Raw genomic sequence first — 8,734 nt, forward strand, 5'->3', positions numbered from 1 at the left:
CTCATCTCAGTCCTAAATGGCTTACCCCTTATCCTTAGACTGTGACCCCTGGTTTTGGACTCCCCCGCCATCGGGAACATCCTTCCTGCATCTAGTCTGTCTAGTCCTGTTGGAATTTTATACGTTTCAATGAGATCCCCTCTCATTCTTCTAAACTCCAGCGAATATAAGCCCAATCGACCCAATCTCTCCTCATACGTCATTCCTGCCATCCCAGGTATCAGTCTGGTGAATCTTCGCTGCACTCCCTCCATGGCAAGAATATCCTTCCTCAGATAAGGTGACCAAAACTGCACACAATACTCAAGATGTGGTCTCACCAAGGCCCTGTACAACTGCAGCAAGACATCCTTGCTCCTGTCCTCGAATCCTCTCGCTATGAAGGCCAACATACCATTTGCCTTCTTAACTGCCTGCTGCACCTGCATGCTTACCTTCAGCGACTGGTGCACAAGGACACCCAGGTCTCATTGCACTTCCCCTTCTCCCAATCTATTGCCATTCAGATAATAATCTGCTTTCCTGTTTTTGCTACCAAAGTGGATAACCTCGCATTTATCTACATTATACTGCATTTGCCATGCATCTGCCCAATCACCCAACCTGTCCAAATCATACTAGAGTTTCTCGGCATCCTCCTCACAGCACACATGCCCACCCAGCTTTGTGTCGTCTGCAAACCTGGAGATATTACATTTAGTTCCCTTGTCTAGATCATTAATATATATTGTGAATAGCTGGGGTCCTAGCACCGATCCCTGCGGTACCCCACTAGTCACTGCCTGCAACTCGGAAAAAGACCCATTTATTCCAACTCTTTGCTTCCTGTCTGTCAACCAGTTCTCTACCCAAGTCAGTACCTTACCCCCAATCCCATGTGCTTTAACTTTACATGCTAATCTCTTATGCGGGACCTTATCAAAAGCCTTCTGAAAGTCCAAATATACCACATCCACTGGTTCTCCTTTATCTATTCTACCAGTTACATCCTCAAAAAATTCCAGTAGATTAGTCAAGCACGATTTACCTTTTGTAAATCCATGTTGACTTTGTCTGATCCTGTCACTGTTTTCCAAGTGCTCTCCAAGGGAGGAGAGAGAGAGGCGGAGAGGTTTAGGGAGGGAATTCCAGAGCTTAGGGCCCAGGGAGCTGAAGGCACAGCCACCAATGGTGGAGCAATTATAATCAGGGATGCTCAAAAGGCCAGAATTAGAGGAGCACAGATATCTTGGAGGGTTGTAGGGCTGGAGAACATTACAGAGATAGGGAGGGGCGAGGCCATGGAGGGATTTGAAAACAAGGATGAAAATTTTGAAATTGAAGCGTTGCTTAACTGGGAGCCAATGTAGGTCAGCGAGCACGGGGTGATGGGCAAACGGGACTGGTGCGAGTTAGGACACAGGCAGCCGAGTTTTGGATGAACTACATATCCCTTCTGACTCTCACACACACTTTCACATTCCCTCCCTCCCTCTCTCTCTCACACACTTCACATTCCCTCTCTCTCTCTCTCTCACACACACTTCACATTCCCTCTCTCTCTCTCACACACTTTCACATTCCCTCCCTCTCTCTCTCTCTCACACTTCACATTCCCTCTCTCTCTCTCTCTCACACACTTCACATTCCCTCTCTCTCTCTCTCACACACTTCACATTCCCTCTCACTCTCGCACTTCACATTCCCGCTCTCTCTCTCTCTCACTTCACATTCCCACCCTCTCTCTCTCATACTTCACATTCCCGCTCTCTCTCTCACACACTTCACATTTCCCCTCTCTCTCTCTCACACTTTCACATTCCCTCTCTCTCTCTCACACTTTCATATTCCCTCTCTCTCTCTCACACACACTTCACATACCCTCTTTCTCTCTCACACTTTCATATTCCCTCTCTCTCTCACACACACTTTCACATTCCCTCACTCTCTCTCACACACACTTCACATTCTCTCTCTCATACTTCACATTTCCTCTCTCTCTCTCTCTCACACTTTCACATTTCCTCTCTCTCTCTCACACACACTTCACATTCCCTCTCTCTCTCCCTCACACACATTTCACATTCCCCTCTCTCTCTCTCTCTCTCACACACTCACATATAATTCACACACCCTCCCTCCGTCCCCTTCTCTGTGTCACACAGACACAATTCGCACAGAATCTGTCTAATATTCATACCTGCAGAACACACGGCTATAATGCTATTAAATTAGGCAGATTGCACTCCTCAAAGTTTGTCTGTGTCAACTTCAAAGTTGTGGGTACAGAGAGTGCACTTTCCAAATATTAAACACTCATTCAGATCTGTTGTCACACTCTGTGAGTTTCGGCTCAGGCGATGATGCATCAAACCCAGGGACACTGGGGGCTCTTAATCAGACAGTATTTACGATCTGACAAATTAGTTGACACCTCACTGATCCTTCAGGAAGAGGAGACCAGGATAGATGGATCCCAAATGTGGATTATTAATGCTTTGGTATGATTTAAGAGACTGATTCCCCAATGATTTTTTTTTAAAAGCACAAAAAATAAATTGAAGCTGTAACAAAAATCCCTTTAAATCTGACATTTTGTTCAACTATTTCCCAGGAGTCAGTAGTTTGACATTGAGTTATGGGCATCTCGTTAATATTTGACAGCTGCCTCATTAAAGATTCTAATTTGAACAAATCTGATTTAAAACTGCGCATCAGTTCCCTCATTCCTTTTAATATTAAAAAGCAGATCTCCATGCGTTTACTCATGGTAGGTTGGATGATCGCTGTTTTATAATGATAGGGGCATTATATCACATCGCACCAGTGTCAGCCACAGCTCAGTGGGTAGCACTATTTCCTCTGACAAGGTCGTGGGTTCGAGTCCCACTCCAGAGACTTGAGCACAAAATTCCAGGCTGACACTCCCAGTGCAGTGCTGAGGGAGCGCCGCACTGTCGGAGGTGCCGTCTTTCGGATGAGACGTTAAACCGAGGCCCCGTCTGCTCTCTCGGGTGGACGCAAAAGCTCCCACAGCCATTATTTCGAAGAAGAGCAGTGGGAGTTCTCCCCTGGTGTCCTGGTCAATAAATATCCCTCAATTAACACAGATTATCCGGTCATTTATTTCATTGCTGTTTGTGGGAGCTTGCTGTGTGCAAATTGTCTGCCGCATTTCCTACATTACAACAGTGACTAGACTAAAGGGATCAAGGGGTATGGGGAGAAAGCAGGGACCGGGTACTGAATTTGGATGATCAGCCACGATCGCATTGAATGGCAGAGCAGGCTCGAGGGGCCGAAAGGCCTACTCCTGCTCCTATCTTCGATGTTTCTATTATATTCTATGTTTCTATGTTTCAAAAAGTACTTCATTGGCTGTAAAGCGCTTTGGGACGTCCGGTGGTCGTGAAAGGCGCTGTAGAAATGCAAGTCTTTCTTTCACGCATGGTGCATTGTTCTGCTGGGTCTGTCCTGGCAATACTCCTGGTAAGTCATATGACTATTTTATAAGGACAGGAGCATTATACCATGTAACACACAATGTAACATTCTGCTGCTAAGATAGATTGATGTGTAATTGGTGTGTTTCTTTAAGGCCACAGGGTCTAATTGCTGTACAGACACATCCTGAGGTCATTTACAGGCTGACGTCTCTTAGGCCGATCCCGAGGGCAATCGCGGTAGCTGGGGAAGTTTCTCTGTGGATGCATCGTGGCTCAGTGGGCAGCACCCTCACCTCTGAGTCAGAAGGTTGTGGGTTCAAGTCCCCACTCCAGAGACTTGAGCACAAAAATCAAGGCTGACACTCCCAGTGCAGTGCTGAGGGAGTGCCACACTGTCGGGGGTGCTGTCTTTTGAATGAGACGTTAAATCGAGGCCCCATCTGCTCTCTCAGGTGGACGTAAAAGATCCCACGGCACTATTTCGAAGAAGAGCAGGGGAGTTCTTCAAGTGTCTATTTATCCCTCAACCAACGCCTAAAATTGATCCAATAGCAAAATACTGCGGATGCTGGAAATCTGAAATAACAACAGAAAATGCTGGAAATGCTCAGCAGGCCAGGCAGCATCCGTGGAGAGAGAAACAGAGTTAACGTTTCAGGTCTGGGACCCTACGTCAGAACTGGAAAAAGTTAGAGGTGTAACAGGTTTTAAGCAGGTGCAGGGGCGGGGAAAGGGGGAAGAGGGGAGGAAAGAACTAAAGGGAGGGTCTGTGCTCGGGTCGGGGGCAGGAGAGATTAAATGTTGCAAATGGAGATCAGCAGAATCAGCAACAGCTGCCATGTGAAAAAATAGGGGCCGAGGTTATGGTCTGAAATTGTTGAACTCGATGTTGAGTCCAGAAGGCTGTAAAGTGCCTAATCGAAAGATGAGGTGCTGTTCCTCGAGCTTACGCTGAGCTTCATTGGAACAATGCAAGAGGCCGAGGGCAGAGAGGTCAGAGTGGGAGTGGAGCGGAGAATTAAAGTGATAGGCGACCGGAAGCTCGGGGTCACCCTTACAGACTAAGCAGAGGTGTTCCGCAAAGTGGTCACCCAATCTGTGTTTGGTCTCCCCAGTGTAGAGGAGACCGCATCGTGAGCAGCGAATGCAGTATATTAAATTGCAAGAAGTACAAGTAAATCGCTGTTTCACCTGGAAGGGGTGTTTGGAGCCCTGGACAGTGGGAAGGGAGGAGGTGAAAGGACAGGTGTTGCATCTCCTGCGCTTGCACGGGAAGGTGCCGTGGGGAGGGGAGGGGCTGTTGGGGGTGATTAAGGAGTGGACCAGGGTGTTGCGGAGGGAGCAGTCCCTTCAGAATGCTGAAAGGGGAGAGGAGAGGAGGGGAAGATGCGTTTGGTGGTGGGATCACGCTGGAGATGGCGGAAATGATCATTTATTTCATTGCTGTTTGTGGGAGCTTGCTGTGCGTAAATTGGCTGCCGCGTTTCCTACATTACAACAGTGACTACACTTCAAAAAGTACTTCATTGGCTGTGAAGTGCTTTGTGAAAGGCGCTGTATAAATACAAGTTCTTTTCTTTTTTTGATAGCTGCTTCAGCTCAGAGAAAACCAACAGGAAATTGGGGTTATAATCTCAGGATAAGGGGTCAGCCATTTGGACTGAGATGAGGAGGAATTTCTTCACTCAGAGGGTGGCGAATCTTTGGAATTCTCTGCCCCAGAGGGCTGTGGATGCTGAGTCGTTGAGTATATTCAAGGCTGAGATCGATAGATTTTTGGACTCTAGGGGGATCGAGAGATATGGGGATTGGGCGGGAAAGTGGAGTTGAGGTCGAAGATCAGCCATGATCTTATTGAATGGCGGAGCAGGCTCGAGGGGCCGAATGGCCGACTCCTGCTCTTACTTCTTATGTTCTTATGAAATGACTGGCTTTCTTATTTTTAACTCCTCTTTAAAAGTGTGACACATAATTTTACGTGTGCCAAGGTATGATGCCTGAAGCGTGACCGATGCATTTCAAGATTCACTTATACTAGCAGACCTTACACAGTGTTGATTTTTGTGTGGATAGAAATATTACGCACATAAAAATGCAATATATTATCCTTCTACTGAAGTATAAAACTGCAAAAACCTAGTTGCTGTTAAGTAAACACTGCATGAGTTCATTCCGGGGAGGGGAATTAAGAGGTTGCAGACATTCTGACTTCTGTGTTCCTGTTTTGTTTATTTATACCTTGAGGGACATAGAAATTTGAGCAATGTGACGGACGGGTTATGCAGGCTAGGTTTTTATAAAATTGTTGATGCGTGTTCTTTGGTTTCTTTTAAGCAAATTAAAAATATGTGTTTGAGAGAATCTCATTATTCTAATAAACACATCTGTGTCTCCAGCTGTGTGAAAGATTGCCCTTTCAGATTGGATCTCCCATTGCGTTAACGAGATGAACAGCAATTAGTAAACTTTAAATGCCCTGTACGTGATGTTGACTGTTTTTTCTGGGGCTATTTCTGTGTAAGTACACATGAGATCGGAATCACACAAGGACTGTTTTTCCTGATGCCTGGTGATATCATGTGACTGGGCGAGCTGTCAATCTCACTAAACCCAACCAAGTACCCAAGATACATAAGAACATAAAGAAATAGGAGCAGGAATAGGCCACTTGGCCCCTCGAGCCTGCTCCGCCATTCAATATGATCATGGCTGATCTTGGGCTCAAAGCTACTTCCCCGCCCGCTCCCCATAACCCTTCACTCCCTTATCTTGCAAAAATCTGTCTATCTCCACCTTAAATGTATTTAATGACCCAGCCTCCACGGCTCTCTGGGGCAGAGAATTCCACAGATTTACGACCCTCTGAGAGAAGAAATTCCTCCTCATCTCAGTTCTAAAAGGGCGACCCTTTATTCTGAAACTGTGCCCCCGAGTTCTATTAACGAACCATTAACGGCTGAAGTTAAATCTTTGAATGTTATCCCACAGAAATTCAGTCTAACACACATCTTAATGCTAATGATTTAATGGAATGGGCAATTTCTTAAAGTATTTTTCCAGCATTTTCTCCTCTCCTCCCCTGAATGCGCGTGTTATTTGTATTAAAGTGGTGCATAGCAATTGGGTGTTAATTGTATCTAGGTGCTGGGAATTAGTTGGGGACTCTCTTGTTTAAACGGCACTTTAATTCATCCGGAATACTTTAATAACCAGCAAAATAGATATATCTCAATACAAAACAACACCTCAATAACCGGTAGTCTTGCCGATTCTACCATACATTTAACAGAACATTCTGTAGGAGAGTACCCAATTATACAGTACATTTCTTGATTTTTTTATTTTTGTTTGTGTTAAAAATTGCCTTGGTAGGTATCCCTCGCTGTTATCCAGAAATTTTCATCAACCGGCACCATCCCATGGGTGCCGGATAAGAAAGAGTTTACTGTGTATGGAGTAGGCTGGGGAAGGGTTGAAAGCTTATCTTAGGAGTGCACAGCAATGTTCCCTCTTTTTGTTTTGGTCCACGTGGCCCCTTCAAAATTAAGCGCCCGCGTGGTTTTTCTATTTAAAAGCCGCTCGCCGGCTGTGCGGGACCTCTAGAGCGCTGCGCAGTCACGCAGCTTAAAAGGAACATTGGTGCACAGTATGTAATGTGTGTCTCTCTGAATAAGGGCTTGTAAGCAACTAAAGACTAGGCTCTCATCTTCTGTCCTTCACCAACTGGCTCTCCGACTTTTACAGCGTTGACTCTCACTGGGGTCTAGGTCCATGGGTGCTAATTGCACCCCCCCCACCCCCCCAGCTAGCCAGAGCATCACCAGGCTATTGGACCACGGAGGGCATCACGGACAAGCCTGAGCCTATTTTCATTGCCCCCACACGTGCACTTTCCAACAGAGGAATCCCTGGATAGTGATCGGGACCGGGAATTCTGGTTCATTTTCCAGAGCCCAAGGTCCATCGTAGCGATCCTCACTGCTGCACCAGTGGAGATCGGCTATATAAATGCAAGTCTTTTTTTTAATAAACACTGCTATTAGTGGGAACTTGCTGTAGACAAATGGCTGCTGCATTTGCCTGCATACTGCCCTTCAAAAAAACTTCATTGTATGCAAAGTGCTTTGTAATTTGAAGGGGTTATATGAAAGCAAGTTCTTTCTTACTTATTTACCTTTAAAATTATCCACCTAAATCCCTTCGATTTCACAATTGCAGAACTCTGAAATTAAAAAAAAATCTCAAGTATAACAACAGTAGGCCATTCAGCCCCTCGAGAGCCTGTTCCGCCATTCAATAAGATCATAGCTGAACTGCTACAACAACTCCACTTTCCCCGCCTGATCCCCATATCCCTTGATTCCCCTAGTGCACAAACATAGAATCATAGAAAAATAGGAGCAGGAGTCGGCCATTCGGCCCTTCGAGCATGCTCCGCCATGCCATATGATCATGGCTGATCCTCCATCTCATTACCATAGGACCCACTTTCGGATTGGACTTCTTCACTTTCCATCTTAATGAAGAATTCTGTCATGTTATGGTTACTCTTCCCTAAAGGACCCCGCACAACAAGATTATTAATTAACCCCTTCTCATTGCGCAATACCCAATCTAGGGTAGCCTGTTCCCTAGTTGGCTCCTCAACGTACTGGTCTAAAAAAAATCTCGTACACACTCCAGGAATTCATCCTCCACAGAATTATTGCTAATTTGGTTTGGCCAGTCTATATGTAAAGTCACCCATGATTACTATAGTACCCTTGTTACATGTATCTCTAATTTCCTGTTTGATGCTATCCCCTACATTACCACTACTGTTTGGAGGCCTATAGATAACTTCCACCAATGTTTTCTGCCACTTGGTGCTTCTTAGCTCCACCCAGACTGATTATACATCTTGATTTTCTGAGCCAATATCCTTTCTCACTATTGCTCTGATTTCATCCTTTACTAACAACGCCACCCCACCTCCATTTTCTTTTTTGCCTGTCCTTCCTAAATATCGAATATCCTTGGATATTCAGCTCCCAGCCTTGGTCACCCTGCAGACAAAAATCTATCGATCTCAGCCTTGAATATACACAACGACTGAGTCCTTTGGGGCTGAGAATTCTAAAGATTCACCATCCTCCGAGTGAAGAAATTCCTCCTCATCTTAGTGCTAAATGGCTGACCCCTTATCCTGAGACTGTGACCCCCTAGTTCTGGACTCTTGGCAGCATTGCAGAAGTAAAATCTGAACTAACAGCAGTACTATGCTGAAATACTCTCTCGGAAAAATCTAAAACTCGAAACGCCTGTATGAA

This window comes from Somniosus microcephalus, chromosome 32 (assembly GCF_052327205.1).
Source record: "Somniosus microcephalus isolate GS21.2 chromosome 32, FLI_Smic_1.0, whole genome shotgun sequence".
Lineage (NCBI taxonomy): Eukaryota > Metazoa > Chordata > Chondrichthyes > Squaliformes > Somniosidae > Somniosus > Somniosus microcephalus.